The sequence below is a fragment of the Lissotriton helveticus genome, chromosome 1_2 (assembly GCF_964261635.1).
Source record: "Lissotriton helveticus chromosome 1_2, aLisHel1.1, whole genome shotgun sequence".
In the NCBI taxonomy this organism is placed as follows: domain Eukaryota; kingdom Metazoa; phylum Chordata; class Amphibia; order Caudata; family Salamandridae; genus Lissotriton; species Lissotriton helveticus.
In genome coordinates this window covers 136,005,750-136,026,388 of record NC_136058.1, presented here as the reverse complement: position 1 = coordinate 136,026,388, position 20,639 = coordinate 136,005,750, and positions in this window count along the sequence as shown.

Here is a 20,639-nt window from a genome sequence, read left to right as displayed (position 1 = left end):
GGACTATCCCTTGTTTTAAGTGATTCTAATAGGGCAGCCTTTGCTCTCCTGCAGGAAGCATTGAACCACGAGACTCTTTTCTTCCTGGATTTCTTTGTCCTGGCCACCGGGTTCAGTACTTCTGCTAGGTTAGAGCATAACTCAGAATGGATAGCCCCAAGCCCAGAGAACTCAGCTTGGGTAATTTGGATGGTATCGGATACCTCGGCTTCTTCTAGAGCTAACGATAAATGCGGTGTAAGAGCCTCAACCTTTTCTAGCGCGAGGACCACTGCTGCATACAACCTTTGGGTATTAGTTGGGTTCTCCAAGAGTTTCGACCATTTAATTCTACGTCTATTACTATTTAAGACCAGGGGAGCTGGGGGTGGTGGGTTTTCTTCTTCCTTACCAGTGGACAGTCCCTGGAACACAAATCTCAGTGAGAGAGCATTGTGATCACTATCGTTCCTAGCGACTATCCTAAAGTCCTCCACTTTATCCCAATCCTTGGCCGAAACCATAATATAATCTATTTGTGACTCGTGTCCTGGTCTGTTGAAGGTATATTTTGGTGGAATATCTCCTTCAGTTCGACCATTACAAGCCCTAAGCGAGTGGCAAAACGTCAAAGAGGTTATTTGGGTGGCGATAGGTGACCATGCTTTTACGGATGGGGCCACCAGAGTAGGGATCTCCCAAAGATCGTCCTCTTCGCTTGTAATACCCACTAGATGATCCGGGAGGGGCTCGTATTGGGTGTTAAAGTCTCCCCCTACTATAAGTATGGGGCCTAGGCTGGCGGAATCGAGGAAAAATGCTAGATCCTCGATTGTCCTCGAGGTGCCTGCTATCCCTACTGGTCTTGAATATACGTTGATCAGTGCTATACTTTCACCATGGGCCCATTCCAAAACAACACATTGAAAGTCCGCTGAGTTGGTTTCATGTAGCGATGCCCTGCAACCAAGGTGAGACGCCACCCAAATCAGGAGACCCCCAGATGGGCGCCCCCTCCCTCCCCAATTGGCCAAAATTTCAAAGGAAGCATATCCTGTGCGGAGCTGTTTTTCCCTAGCCCATGTTTCTTGGAACAAGCATATGTCATAGCCTTCTACTAATTCCTCCCACTCGGGGGAGTGTATTTTGTTGGCCAGCCCTGCAATGTTCCAAGAAAGTATGGAAAGTGAGCGTGAGGTCACCATCTTATTAGTGTCGTGGATTACTAAAGTGGGCCTGCTTACCCTAGGCTGACCTTGATAATAAGAAATCGTGCCTTCCTTTGCCGTGGCGATTGGTTCTGTCATCACCTCGGCAAAGGAATTACCCTTAGTACCTTTGTCTAATTTAGATTTGTCTATATTAGTGTTTCCGGCATCAGATCTCTCAGTAATTGGAGTTGTTAAAATATTTGTAATACCTCCAGGGTGTTCAGAGATAAAACCACCTTTGTGCCTATTCTCATCTGAAGTTTCATTGCAATCTCCAGTTTGGGGATGCGGGGAAGAGGAAGCAAATCGGCCCTGATGATAGATAGAGCAACTGGCTATATCTGCTACTGGCAGTGTGTTAGTTGACCTGCAAAGGAGTCAGTCTACTTCCTCGAGGCACCCAAATCTATTATAGACAGGGACTCCTGTCCACCCTCCATGTGCACTTGGCCAATTATTGTTGTAGTGCCCACCCTGCGCACCCTTTCTCTCCGGGATCCAACTCCAGTTCCCTCCTATGCTGTGGTGTGGGCGTGGGGGATAAAAATAGGTTAAAGGTCTGCATGCGATAGGCGAGTTTGGGCTATTGCTATTCCGGGAGTGAATATAGTTTGCAGTGTTGGGATCCCCAAATGAAACAATTACGCAATCGCCGTCAATAGACTTATGCGTGGTCCCTATCCAGGGTACCCGACGCACCATGAGGATATTACTTCTGTGGTGGTTGGGTAATGGCCTATTGATGTTGAGCCAGTGCGTCACTTTGTTTTTTAAGGACCCATAGTCTTCCTGCTGATGGTATAACAATTCTGGCACCCCTGTTAACACTGCTACATAGGGCCCTACATCAGGGGGAAGTTCAACATAACCCCTATAGTGATTTGTGTTAGACTTTACTCTCTGTGTTGTGAACTGGGTGTTATTGTACTTAGCAACCCTCTCGGTAGTCGCCGCTATCGGCGCCGGAACGTGAGAAATCACCTGCTGATTTACATCCACCGCTACCCTTTTATCAGTAATGCCTATAACACCCTTTTGCCGAGGTTTTGGGATAGGTCTAGGTTTCAGGGCTTCTGTCAGGGTGACAACCGGGAGTGGTGCGGGGATAGTTGGTGATAATGGTGCGGTGATAGATGGTGATAGTGGTGGGATATTAGTAATGGGCGATCGACAGGTTAATTTGTTATGTGGTATGCTAAGGGTGGCGACGTTTAAAATACTTTTTTCAATCTCAAGCAACTGTGTTTCTATTCTTATTAGTCTAGCTTCAAGGGGATTTAAAAGTTTTTTTAAAGTTCCCCACACAATTGTTAGGAATTCCACGTCCTTCCCTTTTATAGTGCAAAGTGGGACCCCACCATTATCGCTTTCTATTGATTTGTCTGGATCGCATTTACCCACCAGTTTTCCAGACCTAGGTTCTATTTCTAGAGTAAGGGGGCACATATTTCTCATTAAAGGGGGTTCAGGGGGTGTCTGGGAAGGTGGCTGCGTGGGTAATTGGGCCATAACTACCTTAGCCTTTTTCCTCGAGTAGTCAGAGATATGATTACGTTTTCTTTTGTGGTTTGGGCCCTTTTGCGAGGTATGAGAAAGCTCCCCGATCCCGATCATTCCCATGGAATTGGTGTTTGGTACCTTCACCGGGAGGGCACCCTCACATGTTGAGTAGGACTCAAACTCCCCGCCTATTGGTCGATTTGGACTGGCGGGGGTATCTTGTGCGGGCTCCGCCTCGGGTGTGCATGGCGTAGTTGCTAATGGCTGGTGAATATCAGCCTGTATCCTAATCACTGTAGGAGTTGGGCCGGTTAAACGGTCCGGTGTTTTAGCATAAGCAATATGCCCTAGTGAGGATTTTTTGGCCATAGTCAGTTCCTGGGATAGCCTTCTTGCTGCTTCTAGTTCATTTGAAACCCTGCGTTGCATTTTGTTAATTTCCGTGTCTATGGCAATGTTGGTCCTAGTAATAAAATCGTCTAGTATTCCATTTTTCAACTTGCCCTTCGCTGCCCTGCTCCTATACTCACGGGTTGACATAGTGGTTGCTCTAGGGCTGGGCTCAAATCCGATGGGGTTGAAGGACACAGTCAGGGCCAACGGGTGTAGCCCAGTCCAGTCTCTACCGGTCTCGAACGGCCTCAAACGTCCCGCTCTTTGCCCGGTCTTTGCACGCGTCCCGCGAACGCGTCCCGCTGCACGTTAATATTACTGGTCTGGTGGGCGTGTCAACCTGGGGGCGGTGGGCGGGGTGGAGTGGGAAGAGTCCCAGGCGCGGCTCCAGGAACGCCGCTTGCACTCCTGGGACTCGCAGTCCCACCCCGTAGCAGCGCCGATGAAAGTTTCCCCCAACAGCCAGGCAGAATCCAGGGAGCAAAGCAAAGGTGAGCCTCTTGTGGACGACTTCGAGCGGCTCCCGCGGAGCGGGGGCCGCGAGTCGTAGTTTTAAACACCTGGGGGCGGTGGGCGGGGTGGAGTGGGAAGGGTCCCAGGCGCGGCTCCAGGAACGCCGCTTGCACTCCTGGGACTCGCAGTCCCACCCCGTAGCAGCGCCGATGAAAGTTTCCCCCAACAGCCAGGCAGAATCCAGGGAGCAAAGCAAAGGTGAGCCTCTTGTGGACGACTTCGAGCGGCTCCCGCGGAGCAGGGGCCGCGAGTCGTAGTTTTAAACACCTGGGGGCGGTGGGCGGGGTGGAGTGGGAAGAGTCCCAGGCGCGGTCCAGGAACGCCGCTTGCACTCCTGGGATTCGCAGTCCCACCCCGTAGCAGCGCCGATGAAAGTTTCCCCCAACAGCCAGGCAGAATCCAGGAAGCAAAGCCTCTTGTGGACGACTTTGAGCGGCACCCGCGGAGCGGGGGCCACAAGTCGTAGTTTTAAACACCTGGGGGCGGTGGGCGGGGTGGAGTGGGAAGAGTCCCAGGCGCGGCTCCAGGAACGCCGCTTGCACTCCTGGGACTCGCAGTCCCACCCCATAGCAGCGCCGATGAAAGTTTCCCCCAACAGCCAGGCAGAATCCAGGGAGCAAAGCAAAGGTGAGCCTCTTGTGGACGACTTCGAGCGGCTCCCGCGGAGCGGGGGCCGCGAGTCGTAGTTTTAAACACCTGGGGGCGGTGGGCGGGGTGGAGTGGGAAGAGTCCCAGGCGCGGCTCCAGGAACGCCGCTTGCACTCCTGGGACTCGCAGTCCCACCCCGTAGCAGCGCCAATGAAAGTTTCCCCCAACAGCCAGGCAGAATCCAGGGAGCAAAGCAAAGGTGAGCCTCTTGTGGACGACTTCGAGCGGCACCCCAGTAAATACAATTTTGCACAATCAAATAAAATGGTGCCAGCATTTTTTATTGCCAATACATGTTGAGTGTTTTCATAAAATGGGTAATAAAACCAATACATTCAAATAGCTCTGCCATACATCTGTTGACTTGATACTGTCCTACCGCTTAATCATAGACACAAAGGTCTTCCCTATCCAAGTACCGATGGAATGCTGTTTTGGGATGGATCTATAGCATGTAACCTGTTAATGAACTGTGGGCAGCTTGCAAATTGAAGCAGCAACCTGGAGTCGTCTCGCATCCTTAGTAAACTAACCTAAGGTGCTCAGGTGTCTATAGTATCAAACTGCAGGTAGGCCACCAGGGATACCCAACATTGAAGCCTCAATAGATTCATATATTCCTGAGACAATCCATCCATCCATACGGCGGCACCAATCTACTCTTTTTGTGGGATTAGACATACATGACAACTTTGGAGTTTATTTACAAGATACAATGCAGAATTTATAGAGATTGGACCAGAACTCACTCCATAATCTGAGAAATACGTTTTATCCAAGCTTTATTGCTCCATAATTTGGCATATTCAAAATCATTTCGAAGTGGGGTTGTTGTTTTATTGCGAGGATGTCTTATTGATTTCCAATGCATTCGTTAGTGTGTGTCATCGCTGCTCCTATTTTTAGAGTTCACGTCAAAACAATCATTGTCAAAGCCGATAGATCTAGTGTTGATTGCCACCCTATTGGCATTGCCAATGATTTTGTAATGTCTTACTAAATATTTATTACAAACATTTAAAAAATGTCCAACTGTGCAAACAAAAGAGTGTACATGCACAGGCAGACGTTTTTTGAAGCTTTTTAATAAAATAATACAAAAACATTTAAAGATGCATGCACAAGCGAGTGCAGTCATTTTAGAAAAAGTAGGAGCTAGGCCTAGGCAGAACCCGCGGAATTTCACATAAAAATTCTAGGAGATTCTACAGAGTTCCGCCAATGACCGTAAAATGCACATCGCGCTGCTCGCGTTGTGATGTAGTGCTGGTAGCGCATTCTGCACTGAAAAATCAGCACAAACTGCAGCATGCTATTTTCGAGCTGATTTTGCTGCCCCTTTAGTTAAAAATCTAATCGGGAATCAGCCCTCTGACTGCACTGCTCATGACTTGCTGAATTTGTAAATCACAGCAGAAGTCCCCTTAGCAACCGGAAATCGAGCTCACCAACACGCATTCTGAAGCCTCACATTATTCACATTGTCATCGCATTGCTCGCAAAAGAAAAAAAAATTGCCACACAGAGTCACCAAAATTCTTGAAATCTGCTCACAAAATTAAAATTCTACCTGTGCCTAGTTGGATGCTCTTTTAAAGATGGCTGCCTGAGCTTGTGCATTCGCATGCAGGAGCGGCCATCTTGGAATGGGTTAAAAGCCCCTTTCCAAACATATGAACTGCAAGCAATGTGCATGCAGGACATGGTCCACTGCAAGTGGAGGCAAGGGATTGGTAGCTGCCAGGTCTTCGCAGAGTTGAAACTAAGGGGGTAAAGATTTTTTAAAAAGAAAGCACCCAATGAGACCCATGTCTCTAGCAGTGAAAAGGATAACTGTGGCTGTGGGGGAAGACATTTTGCATGGCAGAATACCATAATTCAGAGATAAAAGAAACAATGGATAACATGGACTGAACATTTGCACCTTGTTATTTTCTGTGCTGGGTAGAAGCAAAAGGTAAACAACAATAAACCAGAATAGTGGATACAGGAGGCAGGCTGAAAGCCCTTATAGGTAACTGTATTATGTATATATACTTTCAGTAAATCTAAAAAGGCTTGGTTAATGCAGACCTAAACAAGCATTAGAAATGCAATAGGTCTCGGATTTATTTGAGTTAGAGCTAATGGCATTGTAAATGGCAATGTTTTTTTAGCCATGTGTTATGGAGTGTATGCATGTGGTGTGTAGTGGAATTATGTGGGTTGTATTGGTATTGTAGCAATGGTGGCATGCTGAGCTATAGATGAATATGTTTAAAAGTAAAGTGCAACATTGTGAGGGGTGGTATGCACACCGTTTTTATCAAAATATAATCAATTTAATTCTATCCATTTTTAACAGACATTTCAATTTGCGTGCGTCACTGGGCCGTGCCTTGCCCTGAGTGCACTGTCAAAAGTACAATCCTGTGTGGAGCGCATGGTGTACGCTCCACTCCCAGTCGCACTGCGTGTGTGGATACCTTATCCAAATAGTGTTTCTCCATTTTGACCATGTTTGTCGTTCATCTGTTTTAATCCTCAGTGTAAACCAAATTTTTCATCTTCCCATTTTTCTGATCCACAAATCCAACAAAATGTGTTTCGGAAGCTTCCCATATTGACATGTGCCCATCCGGACCTCGATGAAAATACGATCCAAAATACAACTGAAAGTTCAGAGCTGCCATTCTTTATTTAAAACCCAATGCATTTCGGGCTTGTGTAAGCCCTTCGTCAGGGTTAGCTGTAAATCAATAATTACAAAAAATCACATTACTACTTTGTGCCATTATCTAATGCAATCATGTACAATCTATGTTTAATCCTGCGTATGTTATATTTTATATTAAAAAATCGGGAATTCGCATAATAATCAATTAAAACAGTGAGTATCAGATCCCCGTGACCCTCCGACCATGTTTCCTTTCCCGGCTCACGTTAAACCTCGGCACGCATTATTTATCATCCCACATTCTGACTAGTGTCAAAACCTTCATGCTTTTTCCATACGGCCTTCCTTTACACATCATTTTACTACCATCTGCTATGCCCCGTTCTTGTCCTTATCGTTCTGTGTGATTTCTTTCACGTTATGACAGTTTCCCTCCCTCATTCTTTCACATCATTAACATTTATATATCTCTCTCCCAGCGAGTGTAGAACACGCTTGCATCTACTGTTAAGTGCTAATGAAACCGGACCATTCTATGTTTAACATAACCATTTCAACCAAAACTACTGAGCTCACGCATACCTGCTCATTCCGAAGTGTTCTCCACGTGCGACATGTGCCTCGTGCTGATATTAATCTCTTGTGAAAACAACCCTCTGATACCACTCACTTTTACATTTTTTGTGTAAATTAACATGCCCAGGCAAAACTAGAGAAAGGCAATGATTGCAAATAAAACAATCTAGGCACTTGAAATTATAGAAATATTACATTTAATATTAAATTTAATATATTGATAAAAAGTTGATAGAGTGCAAATTTGGTATATATTCATAAAAAGTACATGGAATTAAAACATTTTCGAACGTTCATAAAATATGAATAAAGCAGCAGTATAGTGGGTGACCCAATGAATGTGGGAGAACCAGACGATTTCTTCTCTATGCGTTTCGACACGAGCGTGTCTTCATCAGGACAAAAATCATCTTTAATTGATAATCTAAAGATAAACGAACAAACTTTAAAACAATATTTTGACATAATCAAGTGCACAGATGATTGTTTCAATAAAATGCAATATTGCCTACAACAATGCCTTTGAATATGATAAGAATACATGGTAAACCGCTCTAAAGTCATGAGACAGATGTCCTCTGTAAAGGGGACTGAACCATTTGATATGGAGCTATACATGTTTTACATAATTATACATAAATACTTTAATAAAAAATGAAATATATGCAACATCCTAGATTGAAACACGTGATAACAAAACAAAGAGGGGGAAAAAAGAATAGAAATGAACATGTGGATAGGAAGAGGAAAATTAGGTGGGTTAAAGGGTGGCTCAACTACCAAGAGATACTAAAAAAATCTCAGTATATATATGCTGAAAATAGAGGGGTCGCTGTTACCTGCTGGAACTGGATAGTTTCAGTTGGTTGAGGCTACCGGTCTATGAGGTGCAGTCAATCCGAAAATATAGGGTGCTAAGATAACTGTAATTTGAGATAACATGAGGAGATTTATAACTAAAGAATATAGGGCCCGATGTAGGTCGGTCGGTAACGGCCGAAAATCGGTATTTTTGGCCGTTACCGACCGGTATCGAGGTTTCGGGATGTAGGAGTCCCAAAAACGCCCGAATCGGTAAAAATTCCGAACCGGAAAAGTTACCGTGTCGGAAGTATATCGAATCTGAAATTAAACCGAATCAGCAAAAATACCGAATCGGTAACCAAACAGAATCGGTAAAAAATTAGGGAATCGGAAAATTCACCGATTCTGTACTATACCGATTCGGAAAATACAGAATCGGGAAAAATTACGAATCGGTAATGTTATCGAATCGGTAAAATTACCGATTCGGTAGAATACCGATTCTACTGAAGAGTGAGATGTAGGAAAGCACTGAAATACCGATTTTGAGTCAAATTCGGTATTTAAGAATCTGTATTTACCATAGATTTGAATCATGTGGTAACCAGGTGCAACCTATAAAAAAGGACCCAAAATGCATTTCTGCTTGCACCATGGCAGCTTTTTATGCCATAGCAAGACGGCTACGGCTACAGCAGGATGGAGAGAGGGAATGGCAGAGAGAGGAGCAGGTTTATAGAGAGCGTCTCACCCTGTCCATGCAGACAGATGCAGAGATCCTACAGAGGTACAGGCTGGACCCAGAGACCATCTTACAGCTCATTAGGGACCTCAAACCCCTGTTGCAGCACCCCACCCCAAGGGCACACGCAATCCCAGTGCACGTGCAGGTGCTATGCAGCATACACCTGCTTGCGTCTGGCAGCTTTCAAAGTGCAGTAGCTGCGGTAGGAGGGGTGAGCCAGAGCTGCCTGTCCCGGTTCTTCCACAAATTCCTAGACGCCATGATCGAAAGGATGGACCAATACATTTCCTTCCCTGCAACCCATGCAGAACTGGTACAGACAAAAGCAGACTTCTACCAGATGGCAGGATTCCCCCACATCATTGGCTGCATAGATGGCACACACATTCCGATTTGTCCCCCTGCTGACACGGAATACATATACCGTAATCGGAAGTCAACGCACACCATAAATGTGCAGGTGATTTGTAATGCCAAGTGTGTCATCACTGACGCGGTAGCAAAATTTCCAGGGAGTACCCATGACTCCTATATCTTTCAAAATAGTGGCATTTATGCACGGCTGACGGCAGGGGAATTCGGTGAAGGATACCTCCTAGGTAAGACACAGTGTCAGACCCCCATAACCTAAATATCAGTGTAAAGTACATGTATGCATGTGAGTAATGTTACCCCATTCTCTTCTAGGTGACAGTGCATATGCCCTCCGCTCATTCATTCTCACCCCTTACCTCAACCCCTCAACACCCAGCGAAAGGAGGTATAACCGTGCGCACAAAAGCACAAGGAATGTAGTTGAACGGACCTTCGGCATCTGGAAGAGCAGGTTCAGATGCCTGCACAAGACCGGAGGAGCTAGACAATATACCCCCATCACCTGCTGCAAGATAATTGCTGTATCTGCAATGTTGCACAACCTTGCAGTCAAGAAGGGCACAGAGGTAGAGTTGTCTGACTACGAGGACCCTGACGATGACATAGCTGTGCCACTAACACAACCTGCTGGAGTGTCTACACCAAGTGACGGGAAGTACAGACGTGAGGAGATAACAGACAACTATTTCTGAGTGAGTACAGATGCACAGACACGTCAATGTATGTGGAACATATAAAAATTTACTAATGTTGGCACAACGTTACTGCACTGATGTGCTACAAATGTAACTATAACAGAATAGGTGGGGATTGTAAATTGTCTGGTTTGCCTCACCCACCCTGGCAGTCTTACTTCTTGCTGCGCTTAGCTGACCCACTTGGATGTGGCTCACCCCCTTCTGTGTGTCCGGCTGCCTCAGCGGAGCGCCTGCTGCTCCGGCGCGGCTCAGATACAGCGCTGGCTGGGCTGCTGCGGCTGCTGCTGTCCCCAGCCTCGCCCACGTCCAGGGCAGGATTCACCACCGTGTTTGATATGAGTAGTGTCTCCATGGCAGTGGTGATGCGGGCCATGCCCCTGGTCATCTCGGTGAGGCAGTCCTCCATATTAGCCCCTCGGCGGCATAGCTGGGCGGTTGCTGCCGGGGTGGCACTGCAATTCCCATAAAACATCGCGTTTCCCCGAAACGCGATGTTTTATGGGAATTGCAGTGCACCGAGTGAATTTATGGACGTCAGGTGGTTAATCAGTCGACATGGGAAGGAGGGCGGAGTTCGGGAGGTTTAAAAGTGAGTGGTATCAGAGGGTTGTTTTCACAAGAGATTAATATCAGCACGAGGCACATGTCGCATGTGGAGAACACTTCGGAATGAGCAGGTATGCGTGAGCTCAGTAGTTTTGGTTGAAATGGTTATGTTAAACATAGAATGGTCCGGTTTCATTAGCACTTAACAGTAGATGGAAGCGTGTTCTACACTCGCTGGGAGAGAGATATATAAATGTTAATGATGTGAAAGAATGAGGGAGGGAAACTGTCATAACGTGAAAGAAATCACACAGAACGATAAGGATAAGAACGGGGCACGGCAGATGGTAGTAAAATGATGTGTAAAGGAAGGCCGTATGGAAAAAGCATGAAGGTTTTGACACTAGTCAGAATGTGGGATGATAAATAGTGCGTGCCGATGTTTAATGTGAGCAGGGAATGGAAACATGGTCGGAGGGTTGGGGGGAACTGATACTCACTGCTTTAATTGATTATTATGCGAATTCCCGATTTTTTAATATAAAATATAACAGGCGCAGTGTTAGACCTGTCAGCCCTCTGGGTGGTCCCTCCTATTTAATTATTTATTTTTGTCCCCTTTTTGCCCCTCAATCTTTTTATTTTCTTTTATGTCCACTGGACTTTTCAGGTGTTGACCTAGGGGTTAGGTGCTCTTTGCCCTCATAGTCTTCTTCCTGAGGCCTAGGTGCCTTTCTGACTGAATTTACAAGAGCCACAAAATGGTGGCTTACAACTGCCACAACGGTTACCTCAGAGCCTGGTGCCATTGGGTAAAATGAGGAGTTCTAGAACCTTCTGGTCCACTCTAGACCCACTGGACCTGGGCTATAAGTATTGGAATGTTGTGCGGCCATTTTGTGGTGGTGGTGGTGAGAGCGAAGGAAGCACACACATGAGGCGGAAGCGAGCTGGAGTCCAGGCTGAGGTGTGAGGAGGTGGGCGCACGGAAGAAGATCTGACAGCCTCTGGGGGCTGCTTTCCCTTCACTGTTTGACGCCTCCCCTCCTCCGTAGATCTGACCCGGCGAAGCTGACCCCTTACGCCTTCCGTGAGGTACCAGTGGAGAGTGTCCCTTTCCCCAGCCAGTGATGCTGGACGAGACCGGTGGAACCTACAAGTAAGAGTGGCAGGGACTGTCCGATATCGGGGATTACGGCCAAGAACACAAGAACTCCCGTGGGGTCCACTCTTTAGCTGGTGGTCTTTGGTAACAGCGTACGAGAGCCTAGCCTGAAACTGCCCCCACCTTCTGTATGGGTTGAGACTTCCACCCTACTGCCTTCACCCTTGCTGACGCCTGGAGCCTTCGCGCTCTCGCGCCCCCTTGAACTCACCCCTGTCAACCTGGTTCGTGCCTCTGAGGTGGGCGCACTGCGGTGTCATTTGTGCGCCGATCTCCCCGCTGTGAAGATCCCGGGAATCGGCGTTGACGGATAGTGAGCGCTGCCTCAGGTCTGGTTGCCGGGTTGCGGAGACCGGAATAGAGCCCCGCCCGGCGTTGAAGAAGAGCGCCGGAAGGTGTTAGGCGGGGTTGGAGGAGGCCAAGGGAGGAGTTAACCTCTGGTGTGGGCGTGTGGGGGAAGTACACGGAGACAGCCAGGAGGCTGTATTCAGAGCGCGACTTGCCCCCGTTGAATCAGGTGACAGCGGTCATTGAAGAACCCTGATCCCTCGGATTGCCGGGGTCGGCTGTACATCTGTCAGAGCCTCGCAGTTGAAGTAAGGGGAGTATTGGGCTCAGTGGGAAGGGAGGCACAGCGCACGGAGACCTCTGCCGGTCCTTTACTGAACTGACCTCCTTTGGCTCCGGAAGGAGAGAGTGACTGGTGGGCCTAGGGGAAGGAGACCAGCCGGGATAGTTTGCAGGGATTCCCTTGTTACGTGGGAGCTACATGCAGAGGGATGGATACTGGTTGTCTGCAGCTGTCCTAGAATCAGCGCTTGGCAAGATACCAAACTGAGAGCTTGATGGGTTGCTAAAATTAGTGAAAAGCTATACTGGTTTTAAGGAGTAAATCATACTACATCGCTGAAGTGATTCCTGAACTGCCTTCATGAAGCGAGTGTATTGCACTGGTAACCTAATGTGTATATGAGTTAATGAATTGGTCTGCCTTTTCCTCTTAGGCATTCATCTGCTTGTTCTTAACACATTCAGTTGCTTGATTCTGTACTGTTGTGAATTGCTACAGAGCTGCCTATACAGCCTATCGCTCGTACTTTTGCATGGAAATGAGTCATTGACTAAGAAGGATTTTCACAACTTCCCTGTTTACTAACGCTATGACTAAATAAGGTTTGCTCAAGTAATGAAATCTTTTGTCTTGACAAGTGAACTGATGGTAATGTCTAAAATGTTGATTTACTGAACTGTGATGCAACTGAAAACATAATTGAAAGGAAACATAACCAAAGATTATTTTTATAAAACAGCTCTTATTTTCCTAAAAACAATTGGTGTAGTGTCTTTCTTTTCTAGTGGACGGGCGCTGTGTTACTGAAGGGTGTGACGCAAACTTTACACATGTACCTTTGGGATAGGCCTTCCTACTCTGTGTCAAGCTACCCTATGTAGACTGGTATCCCCAGGTCCAACACGCAGGATTAAACATAGATTGTACATGATTGCATTAGATAATGGCACCAAGTAGTAATGTGATTTTTTGTAATTATTGATTTACAGCTACCCCTGACGAAGGGCTTACACAAGTCCGAAATGCATTGGGTTTTAAATAAAGAATGGCAGCTCTGAACTTTCAGTTGTATTTTGGATCGTATTTTCGTCGAGGTCCGGATGGGCACGTGTCAATATGGGAAGCTTCCGAAACACATTTTGTTGGATTTGTGGATCAGAAAAATGGGAAGATGAAAAATTTGGTTTACACTGAGGATTAAAACAGATGAACGACAAACATGGTCAAAATGGAGAAACACTATTTGGATAAGGTATCCACACACGCAGTGCGACTGGGAGTGGAGCGTACACCATGCGCTCCCCACAGGATTGTAAAAGTAAAGTGCACCATACTGCGATTGCTACAATAGTTAATTGTGGATGCGTTAACAATTGATGTGTGCACTGATGGCTTTTGGTGTATGTGCTTGGAGGAAGCGTGCACTGCCGGCTGGAGGTGTGTGTGCCTGGTGGAAGCGTGCACTGATGGTTGGTCGTGTGTGGGCCTGGTAAAAGCGTGCGCAGACGGCTGGAGGTGTGTGTGCCTGGTGAAAGCGTGCACTGACGTCTGGTCTTGTGTGCCTGGTGGAAGCCTGCACTGACGGCTGATGGTGTTTGTGCCCGGTGAAAGCATGCACTGACGGCTGGTGGTGTTTGTGCCCGATAAAAGTGTGCAGTGAGTGGTTGCATGTGTGGTGGTGAGTGTGTGGTGGTGTGTGTGGTGGTGAGAGTGGTGTGTGTGTGTGTGTGGTGTGTGTGTGTGGTCTTATGTGTGTGGTCTTATGTGTGTGTGGTCTTATGTGTGTGGTCGTATTTGCGTGGTTTTATGTGTGTGGTTTTATGTGTGTGGTCTTATGTGTGTGGTCTTATGTGTGTGGTCTTATGTGTGGTGAACTTAGTTTGAGTGTTCGTATCCTGCGCACTCACTCTCACTCTGCAGTCATTCTGCACTCACTCTCACTCTGCACTCACTCTCACTCTACACTCACTCTCACTCTGCACTCACTCTCACTCTGCACTTGCTCTCACCCTGCACTCACTCTCACTCTGCACTCACTCTCACTCTGCACTCACTCTCACTCTGCACTCACTCTGCACTCACTCTCACTCTGCACTCACTCTCACTCTGTACTTATGCTCACTCTGCACTCACACTCTGCACTCACACTTTGCACTCACTCTGCACTCACACTGCACTCACACTGCACTCACACAGCACTCACTCTGCACTCACACTCACTCTGCACTCACGCTCACTCTGCACTCACACTCACTCTGCACTCTCACTGCAGTCACATTCCCTCTGCACTCACTCTGCACTCACTCTGCAGTCACACTGCAGTCACACTGCAGTCACTCACTCTGCACTCACTCTGCACTCACTCGGCACTCACTTTGCACTCACTCTGCAGTCATTCTGCACCTACTCTGCACTCACACTCACTCTGCACTCACTGTAACTCTCGCACTCACTCTGCACTCACAGTCACTCTCGCACTCACTCTGCACTCACAGTCACTCTCGCACTCACTCTGCACTCACAGTCACTCTCGCACTCACTCTGCACTCACTCAGCACTCACTGCACTCACAGTCACTCTTGCACTCACTCTGCGCTCACAGTCACTCTCGCACTCACTCTGCACTCACAGTCACTCTCGCACTCACTCTGCACTCACAGTCCCTCTCGCACTCACTCTGCACTCACAGTCACTCTGCACTCACTCTGCACTCAGTCACTCTTGCACTCACTCTGCACTCACTCTGCACTCACTGCACTCACAGTCACTCTTGCACTCACTCTGCGCTCACACTCACTCTGCACTCACAATCTCTCTGCACTCACACTCACTCTGCACTCACTGTCACTCTGCACTCACTCTGCACTTGCACTCACTCTGCACTCACTGTTACTCTCACACTCACTCTGCACTCACTGTCACTCTTGCACTCACTGTCACTCTCGCACTCACTCTGCACTCATTGTCACTCTCGCACTCACTCTGCACTTACTGTCGCTCTCGCACTCACGCTTCACTCACCATCACTCTGCACTCACTCTGCACTCTCACACTCACTCTGCACTCACTGTCACTCTCGCAATCACTCTGCACTCACTGTCACTCTGCACTTACTGTCACTCTGCACTCACTCTGCGCTCTCGCACTCACTCTGCACTCACTGTCACTCTTGCACTCACTCTGCACTCACTGTCACTCTCGCACTCACTCTGCACTCACTGTCACTCTCGCACTCAATCTGCACTCACTGTCACTCTTGCACTCATCTGCACTCACTGTCACTCTCGCACTCACTCTGCACTCACTGTCACTCTGCACTCACTCTGCACTCACTCTGCACTCACACTCCCTCTGCACTCACACTCACTCTGCATTCACACTCACTCTGCACTCACACTCACTCTGCACTCACTGTCTCTTTGCACTCACTCTGCACTCCCTCTGCACTCACACTGCACTCACTGTCACTCTGCACTCACTCTGCACTCTCACACTCACTCTGCACTCACTGTCACTCTCGTGCTCACTCTGCACTCACTGTCACTCTGCACTCACTCTGCACTCACTCTGCACTCACACTCACTCTGCACTCACTCTCACTCTTAACTCACTCTGCACTCACTCTGCACTCACACTGCACTCACACTCACTCTGCACTCACACTCACTCTGCACTCACTGTCACTCTGCACTCACTCTGCACTCACACTGCACTCACTGTCACTCTGCACTCACTCTGCACTCTCGCACTCACTCTGCACTCACTGTCACTCTCGCACTCACTCTGCACTCACTCTGCACTCACACTCACTCTGCACTCACTGTTACTGTCACACTCACTCTGCACTCACTGTCACTCTGCACTCACTCTGAACTCTCGCATTCTGCACTCACTGTCACTCTCACTCACTCTGCACTCACTGTCACTCTCACACTCACTCTGCACTCACTGTCACTCTCGCACTCACTCTGCTCTCTCGCACTCACTCTGCACTCACTGTCGCTCTCGCACTCACTCTGCACTCACTGTCACTCTTTCACTCACTCTGCACTCACTGTCACTCTTGCACTCACTGTCACTCTTGCACTCACTCTGCACTCACTGTTGCTCTCGCACTCACGCTGCACTCACTGTCACTCTGCACCCACTCTGCACTCTCGCACTCTGCACTCACTGGCACTCTCACTCTCACTCTGCACTCACTGTCACTGTCACACTCACTCTGCACTCACTGTCACTCTCGCACTCACTCTGCACTCTCATACTCTGCACTCACTATCATTATGCACTCACTGTCACTCTCGCACTCACTCTGCACTCATACTGCACTCACTGTCACTCTCGCACTCACTCTGCACTCACTCTGCACTCACTGTCACTCTCGCACTCACTCTGCACTCACTGTCACTCTAGCACTCACTCTGCACTCTCGCACTCACTCTGCACTCACTGTTGCTCTCGCACTCACTGCACTCACTGTCACTCATGTGCATGAACAGAATTCATGTCCGTATTACTTCATATAGCACACTTGTTGTGCATTCATGCGCAACTCGGTCAGCCTCATCGCTACAGGTAAGTGACAACGCTGAGGTATTCATATCACTCATGGCATGGATAGACTGCGACTACAATAGTTTACTTGCCATCTGTCTTTCAACAAGTTCCCCTATCTGCGCTCCACTGTGAGCTCCAAACAATTAAGTACTGCTTGTGAAAATATCCCCTCCAGCAGCGCCCCCCTCTGCTCCTTGCCACCGTCCCCGAAGGTTGAGCTCCCCAGCTCGGCTGCAAAGCCCCCGTTCCTCTCCATGAACACTGGCACTACCAGGCTAGGCATGATAAGAACCGAGAGTGCTGCACGCGATGGCGAAAGCGTGTTCACAGAGAAGACGCGCTGACAGGGAGAGCTCCGTGAAATGGATAAAAAATAAAATAAAAAAAAGAAACTCGAGAGTGGTGCACGAGCGCCCAGCATATGTCTTCATTTATCTCCGCCGTGACGGCCGAGATAATTGAAGATATATGGCCTTCTGGTGAACGTAACAGACACCAATAGGCCATAGGTGGAGCTACGCGACCGCCTACGGCCTTTTGCATGTTCTGTTTCTAAAGCACACGCACGCAAAGGCCAATAGCAATGCACCTAGGAAAAAACACGCACGAGCAGCGTGGAATACCTAGGTACATTTTCAGAAGCCCTCAGAAAAGGACTCGTGGCTCCGCCCACTGCTGACGCAGTGGCTAGGCCCGAGACCTGAAAAAAGGGAAAAGGAGACTACAAAGAAGAACATTGGCTTAGTTTTTTCTTGATCAGAATTTTTTTAGGGCAGTTCAGGGTTTGATTTGGCATCAGTTGTTGTAGTCCAGCACAGGAGTGTTTCCATTGTTGTGCAGACATGATCAAGTTTCCATCGCTGCAAGAAAGGCTATTGTTAAATTAAAGATGTCCAGTTCATTGAGCCAGAAGAACCCAGCTCTGCTGCTGTCACATCATCCCTAGTGGTTCGGTGGCACCACATTCAAAGTGAAAACAGCATGTAAGGCCCCATTTTCAAGTGAAAATTGAACAGCAGCAGCATAAAAAAGACTAAATCGAATGACAGCAAATTTAGGAGAAAGCTGGATCTTGATCCAAAACTCATGTTTTTGTAATTTGGTGTAAATCCATTCAGCAGTCTTTGAGCAATTGGCACTCAAAAACGTTGTGTATATGAAGACAAGGGGGTGTGGCTTGGCCGGCTGCAAGATGGCCGCACTCTGAGTGGGCTCTGCTGGCCAAGCTTAATAATTCGTAAAAATCCTGTCGACATCCCTACCCATGCTGCACTTCGAGGCTGAATTCAGACTTCCCCGCAAGTGAGGCGCTGAACCATTGCGCCGCTGCCTCCCGGTTGTGCCTTGCGGCAGAGCTGCGCTATTGCTCTGGGACGTCGGGCCTACGACCTCTGGACCGCGAGGTCAGGCCTTCTGTGCCGGGACTGCTGGAGATTCCTGGGCGCCGCTGGGACACCGTCTGCTGCCACTGTAGATTTGTGGGCGGGGTTGGGGGCTTGAGGGCCCCCAACTGCTTCCGGCTGCTCTGCGCAGCTGCCACAAGTACCCGGGCTCGGTGCTGTGAACAGCGCCCCCCCGTGACTACCCGATTGCCTTCACCGCAGTTAGGTGTGCTCCCCCCACCTGACGGCCATCTGCTTCCCAAGCAGTGTGGGCGCTGCCTGCTGCCTTCTGTGTCCCGCCTGCCTCCAATCCCGGCTCTGATCCTTGCTTGGGAGCGACACTGACAAGATCGGGTCTTAGTCTTGCAGTTGCCCCGCCAGCCCCTGGCTTGTTTCCTTCTTGTTGCCACCTGACTGGCCCACCTAACATCACCACTGCTGCACCTACAGCACCCCTGCTAACTGTCGCTGTTGCCCCTGTGGGCTCCTTGGGGTGGCTTGTTCCCTGCTTTACTGCCTGCTGCTTCGCCTGGTGCCTGGACACGCCTCGCTGCCCTGGCCTCGCCTCCCGAGGTGCGCCCTGGCCGGATCATCGCCTTCAGAGTGTTGTTGCCTGTTCTGGCGGCTGGGTGCGTGGTGTGTCACCACCCTGGTTCCTCCTATGGGCTCATCGACTTTTGGCTTTGGCAGTGCCCTCATTTGACTTGCTCTCCGTGGGTTTGTGGGAACGGGCTCGTTGCCTTATTCAACTGGTCTGCAACTTGTTGTTTACCCTGCTTGGCAACCTCAGTAGCCTGGTGCCTCGGGGGGAGCTCGCCCTGGTTGCCCCATGGTTCATCCACGCCACTTCTCACTCCCAGGGGCTCCACGCATTTAATGATCTTCAAGGTGTCCTTTCTTCATTCCCCGGTGGCGTCATTGTGTGGAACCTACTTACCTCTCACTGCACTCCTGCCGGCTGTTGGGGGTATGCGGGCCTCTGGCTCTTTTTAACTATATCCCACCTCGTGTGGGCCGATCTTTTGCTGCCGGGGCCTCTCATCATGGGGAAAAACGTCCCAAAACAACCCAAGATAGCCTTTGAGCTCCAGAGGCCTGCTCGCCAGGACGGTGCGGGCTCCGAGGGTGCTGACTTCGCTGACCCATGGAGGCCCCCTCAAATCGTGAGGACGACCTCAAGGCTATCATGCTGGATGTCAAATCCACGGTGATGGGAATAGCCACCCAGCTGGACCAACTTTCAGTTTGTTTGGACACAGTGAAGGCCCGTGTCGACTCCCATGACAACCAGATACTCCGCGTCGAAACCAGGGCGTCGGACGCTGAAGATGCTGCCACCCAAGACTGCCAGAAACTACTACAGATGGACAAGATCTTGGCCACTATCTGGGACAAGAATGAGGATTTGGAGGCCTGCTCCTGGCGGAGCAACATCTGCATCAGGGTCTTCCAGAGTCCACCAACATTTCTAGGATGGAGGATTTTGTGGAACAGCTGATTAATGAACTCTCCGGTGACGTCCTCTCCCCGGTTTTTATTGTGGAGCATGCCCATCGCTCTCTCGGTCCACTTCCCGGCCCCTGACTGCCTCCACGCCGCATCATCGCTAAAATCTTGAATTACCGGGATCGGGACGCCATTCTTCGTGCGGCACGTGACAGGGGCACCATCACCCACCAGGGTAACGCACTCTCGTTCTACCTGGACTATACCCTCGCCGTCACAGCTGCACAGAGAGACATCCTTCTTGCCAAGCGCATTCTTCAAAAGCACGAGGTTTCGTACTCCCTGGCCTATCCGGCGAAATTGAGGGTTCGTCAGGGCACAAAAACACTCATTTTCCCTGATCCCAGAGAGGCCCTGGCATTTGCTAAGAGACTGGACAAAGATGCCTGCTCCTCTCCTTCTACATCTCAGCCTAATAGGGCTGGTCATCTCAGTGATAATGATTGAGTAGTGCAGACATTACTGTTTTTTTTCTTTCCCTCTTTTTGAATGATATCTGTCATATCTTTAGCTTCCCCACCCTGCATCTCTGCTGGGGTGTATGCCTAGCCCTGCCATGCCGTCATGTTATGATTCCCTTTTCGCCCATTGTTTCTTCTACTCCTAGTTGGGGGTTCCCGGGGTGTGGTGGGTGGACTACTCAGCCTGATTGGGGGGTTGGAGTGGGTGTGGGGTTGGTGGGGTTTCTAGGTCTGGGGTTGTTGGGCAGGGATGGGGTGGGGGTAGTATCGGGGGTTGTGGGGTTCTTTGCTCCTCTATTCAGGAGGCGGCCTCAGTTCGCCGCCACATTGATGTTCAGTATTGCTTTCATATG